The sequence below is a fragment of the Patella vulgata genome, chromosome 6 (genome assembly GCF_932274485.2).
Source record: "Patella vulgata chromosome 6, xgPatVulg1.2, whole genome shotgun sequence".
In the NCBI taxonomy this organism is placed as follows: Eukaryota; Metazoa; Mollusca; class Gastropoda; family Patellidae; genus Patella; species Patella vulgata.
Window position 1 is genome coordinate 33,769,476 of NC_065884.2, and position 16,979 is coordinate 33,786,454.

Below are 16,979 nucleotides of genomic sequence, written 5' to 3' on the forward strand. Positions count from 1 at the left end.
TAATTGTCGGATTGTAATATTTGATACATTTTGACATAGCCAGAGACAAGGCACATAGCTAAGGTTCTTTGGATTTTTTATTTTCGACGAATCTTCGGAGATATTAGGCGCCAAATTTTGAAAATTTAAAATTTTACGAAAAACTTTTTTATTAATGAATATTTGTCTGTGGTATTTTACCAAGGGTCATCTGATTTGACCAAAAATGTCAACATTTTTTGTCACCGTATTTTTCCTTGGCCCCCATTGGCTAATTCAGTTTTTCAGTCCCGGATTAATTATTTATTATTCAATTTGTATAAAACAAAGTTCATATGTTCCGCAGTCCAAAATGTCATTTTTTTTTGTTACCGGTACATTTTCCTTTCGGCAACGGAAGTAACATAAATTTAGCAAAAACTGCAATTTTGAGAGTTCGGTACCACTTTTTGAAAGCAAATATATTTTTTTCAAATCTGGTATGACTGAAAGGGTTTGCCCTGTTATTGCGCAGAAATCATCGCGCTCAGTTTTTTAAATTTTTATTTCGTTTTCGGATCATTTCTATTTAAAGGTGAAAAAAGTTGAAAAAATGAGCTATTCACAACCCATTCAGGCTTTTCATAAACTAGTTTCATAAACTAGTAGCAATAATCCATACGAAGAGAATGTATGTGAAAATTAGTTTGTAATATGAGCAGTTGCCGAGAAATGGGCAATTTTGCATGAGTCACTATTTACGTAGTTTGCCTGTATAAGAGTCAATTATTATTCGATTTTCATAAAAGTGACACCATTTGATGCGTAATGTCAATTTTAACAAGGTCAAACCAATTTAACATTTTCAATGTTACCGGAAATGACGTAATTTGGGCAAAAATTGTATTTATAACCTTCAAAACCAGTAATTTATTCAAATGAGTCTTATTTGTTATTTGTTTAAAATTTTGATATTTGATTCCAATCAACTAATAGAATGAACCCAATCGATCATTTAGATATCACAAAATGGTTTCTAACTTGTTCAGTTGCGGAGAAATAGACGATTTTCAACAGGTAACTTTTCAAGGTTTTTGGTCCATAAAAGTGTCAATTATTATTCGATTTTCATAAATTTTTCACTGTGTGATATCTAATGCCATTTAAGATTTCATACATGTAATTTAAGATTTTCATTATCACCGGAAGTAACGTCATTTTGGCAAAAACTGTATTTTTAGCCTTCAAAACGGATATTTTATTCAAATGAGTCTGATTTGTATTGTTTTTAAAATTATGATATTTGATTCCAATCAACAAATAGATTGAACTCACACGATCATACAAATACCAAAATATGGTTTCTAACTTGTACGGTTGCAGAGAAATAGACGATTTTCTACAAGTCACTTTTCAAGGATTTTGGACAATAAAAGTGGCAAATATTATTCGATCTACATAAAATTTTCACCATGTGATGCCTTATGCTATTTCTGATTTCATGAAACTAATTTAACATTTTAATTATCACCGGAAGTAATGTAATGTTGTCAGGATCACTTACATGTAATGAATGTATACAATGAATTGATATTGCTGGATTTGGTTGATTCTGCGTACATTTTATGTGATGTGTGCAATGCTTAAATGGAAACCTGTTTAATGGTTTCATCGGTACCGGAAGTGACATATGTTCAAGGGTAACGGGGCACCGGTGAAACCCGTCATTACTGCATCGCAGTTCTAGTTATTATTATTATTATTTACTGCGGGAGCCTTTCTCCATGATCGAAAACAGATATCGATCTGGGGTTCAATTTTCTATCAGGAAACCACCCTGATAACATTCACTGATGGGTACCATGTGTCATGTCAAGGTGCCATTATGGGGAGCCCATATGGGACCCAACATTTTTGCACCCAACATTCATATGGGCAACCATCTGGGTACTAAATGGGGTTTGCGTGGGATCTATATGGGTAACTCATTTAAAATAATATGGGTGTTATATGGGGCTTACATGGGACCTATATAACAATGTTAAGAAATGTAATATGGGTACTATATGGGACTCATGTGGGGTACAAATAAATGTGATATGGGGCTTGCATGGGACCCATATGGCCATGTTAAAAAATGTAATATGTCTTCTATGTGGGACTCATGTGGGGTGCAAATAAATGTAATATGGGCATAATATGGGACTCATATAGGATCTTTGTGGATATGCCATGATATGTAATATGGGCCCTCTATGGGATCCATATGAGTCTTCTCTGGGTCTCTCATTTAAATAATAATTAAAGCACAAAGCAATTTGAACAGAGTTTCTTAAGACTAGAAATTATAGCCGAACTAAGACTAATTTAATATAAGTATCTTCTGATGTATGATCATATTCTGTTGCATGCTAGGTAACATTATTTTAATAAATATCAAGTGTTCAACCCTGCTCTATGTAACTTTGATGAATTCTCTAGTAACTTAAGCATGGTAAACAACAAGTACCAAATAAGTACAAAACTATTTATATTTGGTTTCATGTTTTATTTTTATTCTTTCTCAATTAGGTTGAAATTCGTTGAGATCTCCCACCATCCCGTCCCTTGAATTTGTCAGGAAACCAGTTCAAACGACTAACTGCAGCTTTGATTTCCTTGTTTGTGGTGTTTCAAAACATTGGATTTCTTCTGACTGGATCTGTAATTCAAAAGGAAAGCACATTAGGTCTATTGATGTGCAACCTGACAAAGCAACACAACTCTTTCCATATGATCTCCCCTTAGACCGCAAATCACATACAATTCAAATCTAAATTGCACCTGAAATATGCAGAGGGTTCAAAAAGACTTTTGATGAACGATTGTAAAAACATTAAAATAAACCCCATCATACCAGAACTATTATTGATATGCATTTATTTCCAACAATGACGTATCATCAATATTACTTACTAAAAACAATGGTAGCTGTAGCATGTGCACCTAATTCACGCTTGCCTTTTTATCCTGTCCAATTGTAAAGGCGTTGTACATAAGTGACACTGAGATTCTTCATGATGTTGTTAACGATGGACAGGACATCTCTGCCACCTAATCGTCCAAGTCAGTTTATCTTAAACGAATGAAAAAACGAAAAAATAAGTAAGTGCACTATATATTACCTGCAAAATATCACATATCGACACACCCAAGCAGCTTCATCATCCTGTTCATTAATAAAAATGGTTACAGCTTTTTGTGAAAAAAGGGCACCAGACAAAAGCATATATCTGTCAGTGTTGTTCTTACATACCTATATGTTTAATCTCTGAAAAGTACATATTAGTGCATCACTTAATTCTATAGTAAGCTAAAATATTACTATTTAAAATATAAAACAAATTTCAGTACGGCAGTAGAATAAATCATCTACCTATGGAGTACCTATTTATATTGCGCGTAAAGGCTTTAGCCGCTTTGCTTCATAATATTATTAATATATGATAATATACTTTTTGAAAATTAATTTAATCTTAAGTTATATTTTTCTGATTTGTTATTACTGTATTGGTTTTAGAAGTGCAAAAGTGTTATTTTTTAAAATGTTGTTTATTTTGAGTTTGATATGTTGGTGATGAATTTGGTCACCCATAATTTGCATAGTCGCATCACCATGAATATAACCAGTTACGATTTCAACAATTTTACGCATTTTTTGTTTTTAATTTATTGATAATGGCCGACATCGTGATCAGCCTGTATACATCGAGTGTCGATCGAACATGCCTTAAACCAATTTTCAGCAAGATTGGATATTTTGTTCAGGTATTATATCAATATGTGCTTCCTATCCATTGATAATTCAAGAATTTTGTGCCATTGTCCCCTGTATGTGATCCCTGTGTTACAAAGTTATGTTCATGTTCAATATTATAAATTAAAACAAAACAAAGAAAAAAAACTTCATTTCTCAATTTTATTAAATTCTAATCTCTTACTTCTCAATTCCTACAGGTTACATACAAAGCGAAAACATTAAATTTTAATGAAGGAGAAATGGGAAATTGAAAATATTTTTAACTAAAGTAGATCAATAAAGAAATTGCAAAAAGACCTTACCTGTAAAAATTCTTATGCTCTTTAACAAATCTGTGTAGTTGTAAAATTACAGCATAAGCGACATGATTTAATGTAAATCGCACCTGTATGTGCGACTGTTTACTTGTCATGTAAATGCAACTGTTGAGGGCGCAATAAGTTTACGTATCCCAAATAAACACTTTAATGATATTCTGATTTTAATTTTCTGAAAACTTATTAATATCTACTAAATGCAATGGGTATGATTCCACGTTGAAGCCGATACAGTTGTGGCTAATCCCATATGGGTAAAATATTGGACCCAAATGTATTATTTTATATGTGGTAAATGCCATATAGATAAGATATTGGCCCCAGATACACATGTGGGTAATCCCATATTGATACCATATTGAACCCATATACATAATATACATGAATGTGGTTATATCATATCCATATCACACAAGCTTCTGGTGCACATATGCGTAATCCTTTCTGTGCAGATTGGTTATACAAAAGTTATATGCAGATACCATATTATCTCCAGATACACACATGGGTAATCCCATATGGACACCATATTGGCCCCATGTATACAAAACAGAGCTGTTAATGTGGGTAATCCCATATAGACCCCATATTGGCCCCAGATACACACACTATAAGGTCAGATTATCAATGTAAGAAAGAAGTAAGCATTATATCATTTGTGAACGCTCTAACGCCAAAAGTTATCATCCAATTGTTTTAAAATTGATATGTTATTTACATTAGTGAGATGAAGAAGTCTATTTAATTTCAATAATTTCTGTTTATTACGTCTAGAGTTATGGCCCTTGTTTCACTTTATTGAACCTTGTGAACGCTCCAACGCCAAAAGTTATCATTCGATCTTTGTGAAATTTATATGCATTATTTAGATTAGTGAAACGAAGAAGCCTATTGAATTTCAGCAATTTACAATAATTACTTCTATAGTTATTGCCCTTGTTTCACTTTGTTAAACCTTGTTAATGCTCGATTGATGATAGTTATCATCCGATATGTATGAAATTTATATGCATCATTTAAATTTGTGAAACGAGTCTATTGAATTTTGGGGGATCACGTGGCTAAGTGCGTAAGACGCTGGCTCGCTAGCCTGGAGGTCGGGTGTTCGATCCCTGCATTGACCGAGAAAGTTCATCCAGATTTTCCAGCGTGGTTTCCCCCTTGTCAGTGATGCAGGATGGAGGGCCTGACAAGGACAGCTGTCTAGTCGTTCGGATGGGACAAAAAACTGAGGTCCCGTGTACACATTGGCGTGCACGTAAAAGATCCCTTTGCAGTTGGAATTCGATATAAGTGTAGGCCGTAGGGCCGCTGCCCGGGCAAAATGTCCCTCCTAGCGCACTGTATGGCGTATGCCCCTCTTCATTAGCCCAGAGGAGCAGAACAGTAGGACGTTAAACCCCATTTCATTTCATTTCATTTAAAGATATGTAATGTAAAAATAACTAATTATTATTATGTACATTTCAGGCTGTTGAGAATTTTACATATTCTTGTGCTGGGTATTGTGTAGCTATGTATGTATTAGGTGTTGGTGATAGACATAATGATAATATTATGCTCAAACAGTCCGGTCATATGTTTCATATAGACTTCAGTAAATTTCTTGGTGATTCACAAATGTTTGCCAGCTTTAAAAGGTAGGTTCATTTCTTTTCATTTTTATACCCCCACATGGAAATGTGAACTTCTATTGCCGGCGCCTCCGTCCGTCCATCCGTCCGCCCGTCTTGTATATGCTCTAACGCCAAAAGTTATAATCTGATTGTTTTAAAATTGATGTATGTTGTTGACATTCGTGAGATGAAGAAACCTATTTAATTTCAATAATTTCCGTTACGGCCCTTCTTTCGCTTTATTGAACATCATGAATGCTCTAACGCCAAAAGTTATCATCCGATCTTTGTGAAATTTATATGCCTTATTTGAATTAGTGAAACGAAGAAGCCTAATGAATTTCAGCAATTTCCCTTAATTACATGTAGAGTTATGGCCCTTGTTTCACTTCGTTGCACGTTGTGAACGCTCTAACATCTAAAGTTATCTGTCAATCTGTATGAAATTTATACGTGTCGTTTAAATTAGTAAAAAAAGAATCCTATTGAATTTGAGCAACTTCTACAGTTATGGCCCTTGTTTCACTTTCACTACACTGAGAAGTAGTAAGGGTGAGATTTGTACGTTTACAGTATAGATTTCTCGCCTTTTAGTAAATTTGTACCAATATCAGTAAAATTCTAATTATCGCAACAAATCTAATACGAAGAGGCTAAAATCTGTAGGTACAGTGTGTTGATTAACAGGGGTGAGAAATTGACTGAAAGGTGATATAATTATCGCTAGGGGTGAAAATCTCAGTGACGGTGCGTTTTCTGTACTGGTGTGTTAATTAACGAACGGGTTAAAAACGACTGACACGGTGTGTATTCTTTGTTTGGTGAGTTTTCTCGAAAGCGTGTTATAACTGCAGCAAAGGTGATTTATCAAGGACCAGCAGGCTTTATCTGACGCGTAGGTGTTAAATCTAATTTACCTTGTGATTTTTTTGTTCGACCGTGTGTTTTACGCAGATCGGTCTTTGTTAAGTGTAGGTCTTTATACATGGATTTATACGTGGGATAGGTACTTATATCCTTTCTTATCTGAATGAAACCGCCAGTTATCTTTGATGTGCGTCAGTAAGTGGAACAGACACCAGTAGAGCGTGAAATCGTTAACTATATAAACTTCTGGTGAGTATTGTTACTATAGGCGATTAGTATCAGTTAAATAGTAGCTTAACTTGCCCATGGCGACATTCTGAATAAATTATTAATTAATTATTTATTAATATTCTCAAATCAGGAAATGTTTTTAAACAGTAATGGATGGCATTGAACAACTGGACTATTTGTCGGCGATTTCGATTACCGTCGTAGAATATGGCGCAATGTGTAGTGTTATTTATATTTATTCTCGTTACATGCGGATTGGCACATGTTTTGGGACGTGTATGGATTAAATTTGGAATCACTAATTTTATTGAAACAGAGAATATGATAGCTGATAACAGAAATAATGAATTTCGTACACATACATACAAGCTGAAATTCTGAGCACTGAAGAATCGTGTGAATATCTATTTACATTTGAGAAATAATAATTATTAAACAATAGAATATATAACGATGAAAATAGCTATAACAAATAATAATATAATAATGTACGATATACAATGAAAAAATACAATATGATCGTACGAAAAAAATATGAATTTCATACATAGGCCTCCAAGTAAAGCGAAATTATGAGCACGGAGGAGTCTTTAATATTTTAGAATTTGTTATACGCCCACATTTTCATGTGGACGTATATTGTCGTCGCCCCCGTCCGTCTGTACGTCCGTCCACAATTATTTGTGAACAGTCTACAGGTCACAATTTTTATCCAATTTCAATGAAACTTGAAATATAGGTATCACCCTAAGATCTCGGTTCCTTTCAATATTGGCATGTATCGGACGGTAACTTCGTGGATTATGGCCCCTGATTGTACGAAAAATCACGTTTTTAGCTTGTGAACACTGTAGAGGCCACAAACTTGGTTCAAACTTGAAATGTATGCTTATAACCCAAAGATCTCGGTTCCTTTTGATATTCGCGCATATCGAAACGTAACTTCCTGAATTATGGCCCCTGATTGTACGAAAAATCGCGTTTTTAGCTTGTGGACCCTAAAGAGGTCATAATTTTTATCCGATTTAAAAAACTGTATTATTATATCACCGTTACACCCTAAGGACGATTGAGTCCGAATTTCATGAAAATCGGCCCAAAACTGACAGACAAAATGGGCGCCCTTCGTTCTCAAATAGCGTAAAAATATGGTATATCAAGGTTGTGGATCCTATAGAGGTCACAATTTTTATCCGATTTTGTTAAAACTTGAAATATAAGTTTATAACCCAAAGATCTTGGTTCCTTTCGATATTCGCGTATATTGGACCGTAACTTCCTGAATTATGGCCCCTGATTGTACGAAAAATCGCGTTTTTAGCTTGTGGGCCCTATAGAGGTCATAATTTTTATCCGATTTAAAAAAACGTATTATTATATCACCATTACACCCTTAGGATGGCCGCGTATGAATTTTGTGAAAATCGGCCCAAAACTGACAGACAAAATGGCCACCCTTCGTTCTCAGATAGCGTAAAAATATGGTATATCAAGGTTGTGGAACCTATAGAGGTCACAATTTTTATCCGATTTTGTTGAAACTTGAAATGTAAGTTTATAACCCAAAGATCTCGGTTCCTTTCGATATTCGCGCATATCGGAATGTAACTTCCTGAATTATGGCCCCTGATTGTACGAAAAATCGCGTTTTTAGCTTGTGGGCCCTATAGAGGTCATAATTTTTATCCGATTTAAAAAAACGTATTATTATATCACCATTACACCTTAAGGATGGTTGAGTATGAATTTCGTGAAAATCGGCCCAAAACTGACAGACAAAATGGCCACCCTTCGTTCTCAGATAGCGTAAAAATATGGTATATCAAGGTTGTGGAACCTATAGAGGTTACAATTTTTATCCGATTTTGTTGAAACTTGAAATGTAAGTTTATAACCCAAAGATCTCGGTTCCTTTCGATATTCGCGCATATCGGAATGTAACTTCCTGAATTATGGCCCCTGATTGTACGAAAAATCACATTTTAGCTTGTGGACCCTATAGAGGTCATAATTTTTATCCGATTTAAAAAACCGTTTTATTATATCACCGTTACACCCTAAGGACGACTGAGTTTGAATATCGTGAAAATCGGCCCAAAACTGACAGACAAAATGGCCGCCCCTCTTTCTCAAATAGCGTAAAAATATGGTATATCAAGGTTGTGGACCCTATAGAGGTCACAATTTTTATCCGATTTTGTTGAAACTTGAAATGTAAGTTTATAACCCAAAGATCTTGGTTCCTTTCGATATTTGCGCATATCGAATTGTAATTTTCTAAATTATGGCCCTTGATTGTAGGAAAAATCACTTCCTTTTTAGCTTGTTCTCTATCCATCTCTCGAAAATGTGGGCGTATCCTGCCTGGCAGTAGACTGGATAACCTGCTCTAATACGTCAGACTCGCTCCTACGTCCCTCCTTTTCTGACTTGCATATAGAGACAGGTAGTGGGCAGCCATGTTTTGACGTAGTGTTACTAAAAATAGATGGGTATCCCTAATGATGACATTCAGCGTTAAAATGAGTAAGCTAGAAGAAGATTTGTTAAGCTTTTCTTTAATTTCTAAGATTGCTCGAGCCAAATTAAACGTTGATTGGGCGACATCTTATTGTTATCTTAAACCCAAACAAAGTGACAGTTTAAAATCAGCTCTTATAATAATCAGATACAAATCGTAGGCCTACCGGCTATGGCAAATCGCTCATCATAGTCAATAAGTTATATTTCATTTGATTTATTGCCGCATTTTTCAAATTCCAAAATATTAATTATTGTTCCGTTCAATTCCATTATTGAGAAAAAATTGCATAGTTTCGGATCTAATCCACAAGCTAAACATAAACTACCGCTGCATTTAATTGGTGTTGACATCTTCAGCGTCCGATCATGTTTTTGTTTGTAAACATTGGTAATGTGCGCAGAAAGAGATGCGCACTGCCGGGAGGAATTCCTCCTGGCAAGATGGCTGCCCGCTACCTGTCTCTATATTGAAGTCAGAATAGCGCAGTGACGTAGGAACCAGCCCAACGTCATTTAGAGCAGGTTGTCCAGTCTAGCCTGGCAGCCGCTGGTTTTTATTTAGCACACGAAAAATATAACTTATGCACTGCATGCAACGGTGAAATAGTAAAACCATGTACAACGTTTGATCTTGGGATATCTCTCATGGGCGAAATTCGAAAGTCATGTAGATATCCCGTACGATTAAATTTTTTTTATTAAAACTAAAGCTGATAGAAATACATAGAAAGGCACATTGAAAATTATCAAAAAAAACCACATTTAATCCTTATACTACACCATAACTGAGACAATTCAAAACACGAGAAATTACAAGAAATTACAAACACTATAGCAAAGCTTTTGTATATTACAAATTTAACGTCCAATACATAAGGCATGATATTATGGACAGGTTGATTAAATTAAGTTATATGGAGGAGTAATATATAGAAGATGTGTAAAAGCACTAAAAGTAAAAAGTTCTTGTATATCTAAAAGTCACTTTAAAACACAGTTTTAAAATAATAAAATAGTTCTTGTAGATCTAAAAATTACTTTATCAATAAACTGACCAGAATTTTATATAGTTAATGATTTCACGCTCTACTGACGTCGGTAAACTTACCCAATCAACATTCTTAATCTCTTGAGCACTATAACACATAGGTGCTAATTAAGTGATGAGATTAACAGAATTTATTCCCATAAAAGATTTAATATATAAGACCTACATGACTAATGTATGGACTATTCTCTTTGGTTCAAAATTATAACACCGAGAGAAATATTAAACAAAAATTAACAAATATATGGCGTGGTTGCTATGTGATTTAGTGTTAGAACATAACGATATCTTTAATTTGCTTTTTCTCAAAACTACCTTTTCTGACTTGGGCGACCCCAAATGGATATAGCTTAGTCATTTTACAGTTAATATTAGTTATCTTTTTAAATAAAGCAACCGAACTGCAGTCGCCTTGAAACCAAAAAGTTTTCAAATATGAACCCTGAATAAGCTAGTGCACGCTTGTACATGTATAAATAGAATTGCTTCTTTGATCGAGAAGGCGTTACTTGATTGCCGACTTCGTGCTTAGCATGGACTATTCGTAAAACAGTAAGACGCGAAGTCTGAAATAGTCGGGTTGACGTTTAAATTATATGGGTTTTTTTTTTATATCAGGAATCCCATTATATGGTACAAATTTACAAATAATAATGTAAATAGATATTCACACGATTCTTCAGTGCTCAAAATTTTAGCTTGTATGTATGCATTGGTATGTGTATGAAATTCATTACTATCATATTATCTGTTTCAATAAATTTGTTGATTGTGTTTTAACCATTAGTAGTGATTCCAAATTCAATCCATACAGATATAAAATCTCGCCTGTCCCAAAACATGTGCCAATCCACATGTAACGAGAATAACTATAAATTGTAAATCAAATAACAATACACATTGTTATATTTGGGGCAAGCGTTGTAAGTTCATTCCTTTAAAAACATTTCCCTCGATTTGAGTATATTAATAAATAATTAATCATTTATTCAGAATGTAGTGACGGTTTAACGGTAAAAAGTCACAATTTAAACCGATACTAATCACTTATTTAAATCGAAAAACTCACCAGAAATTTATATAGTTAATGATTTCACGCCCTACTGACGTCGGTTCCAGTTACTGACGCAGATCAAAGATAACTGGCGGTTTCACCCAGGTAGTGAACGGTAGCCCAAATACTGACGCTTTCTTAATTAGTCACGCTTTTTCCAATTTCTCCCGCACGCAACTGACCAGTGATATGTTCGGATTAACTCACGTTTGTTTAATTACTCACATTATTTTTGCATACTGACACAAGTAAGAAATACTAACCAATTAACTTAAATACTCACCTTATGATTATTAATGACCATTTATAGGAATACTGACGTATGGTACAAGTACTGACAGGTTTAAGTGACTACTGACAACACGTATATTTCTCACAGGTTTCCATAAATAGTAACCACAATTAAGCTTTTATACTTGACTGATGGATATTCTAACGCAGAAGCCAGTTATTAAAAGCTCTGACACCAGTTCTACACACTAGCTATGCATCTTGCCGTATTTGTTGCACCTTGTGAACGCTCTAACATCTAAAGTTATCTGCGGATCTGTATGAAATTTATATACGTCACTTCAATTAGTGAAAAGAAGAATCCTATTGAATTTCTGCAATTTCCATTTATTATCCCCCGCCTTTCGAAGAAAGCAGAGGTCTATTAAAATGGGTCTGTCTGTCTGTCCGTCACACTTTTTGGGACACAATAACTCTTTCTAATTGAGCTAGATTGTTCAAACTTGGTGTTGGTGTTTATTAGGTCAATGCCTTGATGGAGTTCAAAGATGAGCATTTTCTGCTTAGGGTAAGCAGAGATAAGCAATTTGATTGGTTGATGCTTTTGGACACAATAACTTTAGTTCTAATTAAGTGAGGGTGATGAAGCTTGGTGTATAGTTTCATTATATCATTTTCTTGACTAAGTTCGATAATGAGCATTTTCTGCTCAGGGTAAGCAGAGCAATAAGCAATTTGATTGGCGGAGACTTTGGAACACAATAACTCTCCTTCTAATTGAGCTGGATTTTTTAAACTTGGTGTAGGTGTTTATTAGGTGAATGCCTTGATGGAGTTCGAAGATGAGCATTTTCTGCTTAGGGTAAGCAGAGATAAGCAATTTGATTGGTTGATGCTTTTGGACACAATAACTTTAGTTCTAATTAAGTGAGGGTGATGAAGCTTGGTGTATAGTTTCATTATATCATTTTCTTGACTAAGTTCGATAATGAGCATTTTCTGCTCAGGGTAAGCAGAGCAATAAGCAATTTGATTGGCGGAGACTTTGGAACACAATAACTCTCCTTCTAATTGAGCTGGATTTTTTAAACTTGGTGTAGGTGTTTATTAGGTGAATGCCTTGATGGAGTTCGAAGATGAGCATTTTCTGCTTAGGGTAAGCAGAGATAAGCAATTTGATTGGTTGATGCTTTGGGATACGATAACTTTAGTTCTAATTAAGTGAGAGTGATGAAATTTGGTGTATAGTTTTGTTACATCAATAGGGCCGATAAGTAAATCCTGCAAAATTGCGAGATTTCTCGAGAAATTGAACTTCCGGTGACATGTGTCAATATCACACGATTTTGTTAGCCTGATAATGTTGAAAGCAAGCGAGTGAATTGGGTTAAATATTTATTCATTTATGCCTTACTCCAAACTCCATTTACCATTTGTATGAAAAACAATGTCATAAATTATTCAAGAGGGAGAGTTGTGGAGATTTATTAGCTGTAAAAATGATGAAGCGACGATCAGTAGGCAGTAAGATAAAACTATGTTGAGTCCTTAAGCAGGTATGTTGAAAATCCATTATCATTATTTAGGCCCATAATTTGTACAATCTAGTCATCGTTCCATTTTTTTTTGGAGAAAATATAAATCAAGCGATTGAAAAATAATAATGTAGTGACTGGTTAATACCGGGGACAATTACCAGAAAAACTGTATTACTGTTTAATGTATTCATACGCGTATAATATATTACAGATTGTCTTTTGACTTGGAATAGTCATACACACATTCATCCACTTCCCGAACCACTGAACTTCGAAAAGTGTTTCCAAGTAATATATTTTTAAAAGTGAGCACCCTTATACTTAATTTACAAAGTTTTGGAATTAATAAAAATTAAAAGGCAAAATAATGAGATGTAGATCTAGCTGAATATTTTGTTTTTAAATTTAAATTTAAATAATTTTATCCAATTGGAGAATAATGTGCAGCTAAGCAGAATATCAGTGGAATTAGGAATATTATTTCTTTGTGAGAAAAATCACATTATAATCATGAAGAAATGAATATCAGATTGGTCTTGAAAGGGGTGGATTTGTACATAAATTAGGGCCTTTTGGGGAAAATTAAAAGATGTTGGTTGAAGCCTAAAGGAACTCATTAAAAACCCTTTTCAAAGTCTTGTGCAAATTCCAACCACCTGAACTGAATGGTACTTTCTTGGCATTGAGTTTAATCTTCTATATATATATATTTGTGACTGTCGTTTGTCTGTCTGTCTGTCTGTTCGGGTTTGGCGGCTACACTAGGTCTGCCCCGAGTCTGAAATTTGGGGTATAGGGGTAGCTCGGACCGGGGAGTAACATAGGCCAGGTGGCGTTAGTCTACCACTTCCGGTTTCGGAGTTATGACCCCCGAGCGAAGCCGGGTATCCTGCTAGTTTGATTATAAACCCATCTGTAAAGTTGTAGCCTATGAAATCTGAGAACTGCCTTTTAATTTAGGCATAACTTATAACAAAAACTGCATTTTTATTAATTCAGGTGTAAAAATTATTTGTGGACACTGAAATCGCCTGAAGAAACATTATGTTCGAAAATACTAATAATTAATATGTATTTTTTTTTTTTCAGCCCACCAATATAGAAGGCTCTGTATTTACTTTTATGAACAAATTTCATTCGATGACCACAGGGATTTTTAAACTGATAAATTTCTAACATGGAAGGACAATGTAAATATAATGCTTAAATAACCACCGGCACTGAGCGATTGATTCATCCATAAATCCTAATTTTAAAACAGTTGTTTCCAATGAACGATAAGCAGGCTTGTTATGTGAGTGCCTGAATGACTTTGAAATGCATATTTCTTGTAAAGAAATCTTGTAAAGAATTGGAATACATTTAACTCTCAACTGTACATTAGCCACTTTTAGTTACACATTTCTTTGTTTTGAAATTATTTTAATAAATATATTAAATGAAATCATTGGATTATTGTGAAATATTTCTATCTAACTGAATATTGGGAGAATGTACTAGATATAGAGACTATCTACTCATGAAATTATGAATTTTCCTCACTCAATGAAATGAACGTGATATTTGTGTAAAAGTCAATTTCTATTATACATAGCTCTCATGTGTACATGTATTCAGTAAACTGCAAAAATTATGATGGCATAAAACCATTTATTGTAACTTTTATACACAGATCACAATTTTCAAAATATTTTTTGCGACACTAGAAATTTATTCATGTAAGATATTTTCACATTTCGCCACATTTATCGATTAGTTCATGAAATATTAAAGTGGAATTCCATAAATAGGTTACACAACCCCCTTCAAATGGCAAAATGTATTGAGCTGAAACTTTTTCGACAAGTTATGTGGGCTATTTCTTTAATTTGTCTATCAACAGGTATCCTGTGAAATCTCAGAATTTTCTTTAAATTTATAGAACATTTCTTTTTGCCTTTAAATCAAACATTTTACAATGCAACTCTATTGAATTTATGTGTATGTAGCTTTATGTCCCTTTTAATTTTAAACATACTCTAACAAATGTATGATATTACTACCATACTGTTACAAGAAACGTATTGGGCTACATAAATGCATTGTTAAGTTAAATTTATCCAACCATTGGCAAGGAAAACTAAACATGCACACAGTGAATGAAAATATGTCATACTTTATTTTCCCCATATATCTGGTAAAGTTTCTCTTTGATCATGTAACTTACCAAATGTGTGAAACATTTCTTGTCATATAAATATATACAAATTTAAAGTTTGAACTGTAAGTATAAGGATACATCAGCATAGTAATGCAGTCGTTGTTGTTTGTATTACAGAGGAGAGCAAAAAAAAAGCTCCCCTCAATCAACGAATTGAAAATATCGCTCCCCTCAAAAACCTCTCCCAGTTTTGATAAGAGTGATTTAGAAATTAAGGAGTATGATCTGAGCGATTAGTTATGTGCATGGGAAATGGTTCTAAGATCAATAACTGCATGTAATGTGTTCATTCCTGGTTTTATAAATGATAATAAACCCCCAATGACTATGTAAAGGAGAGCGATTTTCAGTTTTAAGGGGAGGGAAAAAAAACTCCCCTCGGTCGACATTCAGGTGAGCGGCAGGTGCTCGAGAGCGATCGCTCGCCTTAAAAATCAATAACTGGTAATGTCTTTGGATTTTGTGGGTCTATTATATTGCAAATGTAAATACACATAAGCTTTCAAATCCACAACTCTTCACATTTCAAATTTATTATTTCCATTAAAAAACAAAATTAACTAGAACTGCGAAGCAGTAATGACGGGTTTCACCGTTGCCCCATTACCCTTGAACATATGTCACTTCCGGTACCGATGAAACCATTAAACAGGTTACCATATAAATATTGCACACATCAAATAAAATTTTACGCAGAATCAACTAAATCCAGCAATATCAATTCATTGTATACATTTGTTACATGTAAGTGATCCGGACAAAATTACATTACTTCCGGTGATAACGAAAATGTTAAATTAGTTTTATGAAATCAGAAATGGCATAAGGCATCATACGGTGAAAATTTTATGTGAATCGAATAATAATTGCCACTTTCATAGACCAAAAACCTTAAACAGTAACTTGTAGAAATCGTCTATTTCTCTGCAACCGAACAATTTAGAAACCATTTTGTGGTATCTGTATGATCGTATGGGTTCAATCTATTTGTTGATTAGAATCAAATATCATAATTTCATAAACATTACAAATCAGACTCATTTGAATAAAATATGTTTTAAAGGCTAAAAATACAGTTTTTGCCAAAATAACTTTACTTCCGGGGATAATGAAAATACTAAATTACTTGTATGAAATCACAGTGAAATTTTTATAAAAATCGAACCATAATTGACGCTTTTATGGACCAAAAACCTTGAAAAGTTACCTGTTGAAAATCGTCTATTTCTCCGAAACTGAACAAGGTAGAAACCATTTTGTGATATCTATATGATCGTATGGATTAATTCTATTAGTTGATTGGAATCAAATATCAAAATTTAAAAAAAAATTACAAATACGACTCATTTGACTAAATTATTGGTTTTGAAGGCTATAAATACAGTTTTTGCCCAAATTACGTCATTTCCGGTGACATTCAAAATGTTTAATTTCACGTTTGTGAAAATCCAATAATAATTGACTTTTACATGCAGGCAAACTAGCGTAAAAATGGGGTCATGCAAAATTGCCCATTTCTCGGAAACTGCTCATATTACAAACTAATTTTCACATACATTCTCTTCGTATGGATTATTGCCAAGAGCTTATGAAAGAT

General features: G+C 34.0%; 1 protein-coding gene across 2 annotated transcripts in view; it reads left to right on the forward strand.

Annotated features, from left to right (window-relative positions):
* LOC126825420 (phosphatidylinositol 4-phosphate 3-kinase C2 domain-containing subunit alpha) overlaps positions 1 to 16,979 on the forward strand; it is a 684,289-nt gene that overhangs the window by 489,442 nt on the left and 177,868 nt on the right. For both annotated transcript variants that reach the window (XR_008788423.1, XM_056101571.1), the window contains exon 25: positions 5,545 to 5,714. The gene's annotated coding sequence lies outside the window, so the exon portion shown is untranslated. The remainder of the gene's footprint in view (positions 1 to 5,544; positions 5,715 to 16,979) is intronic.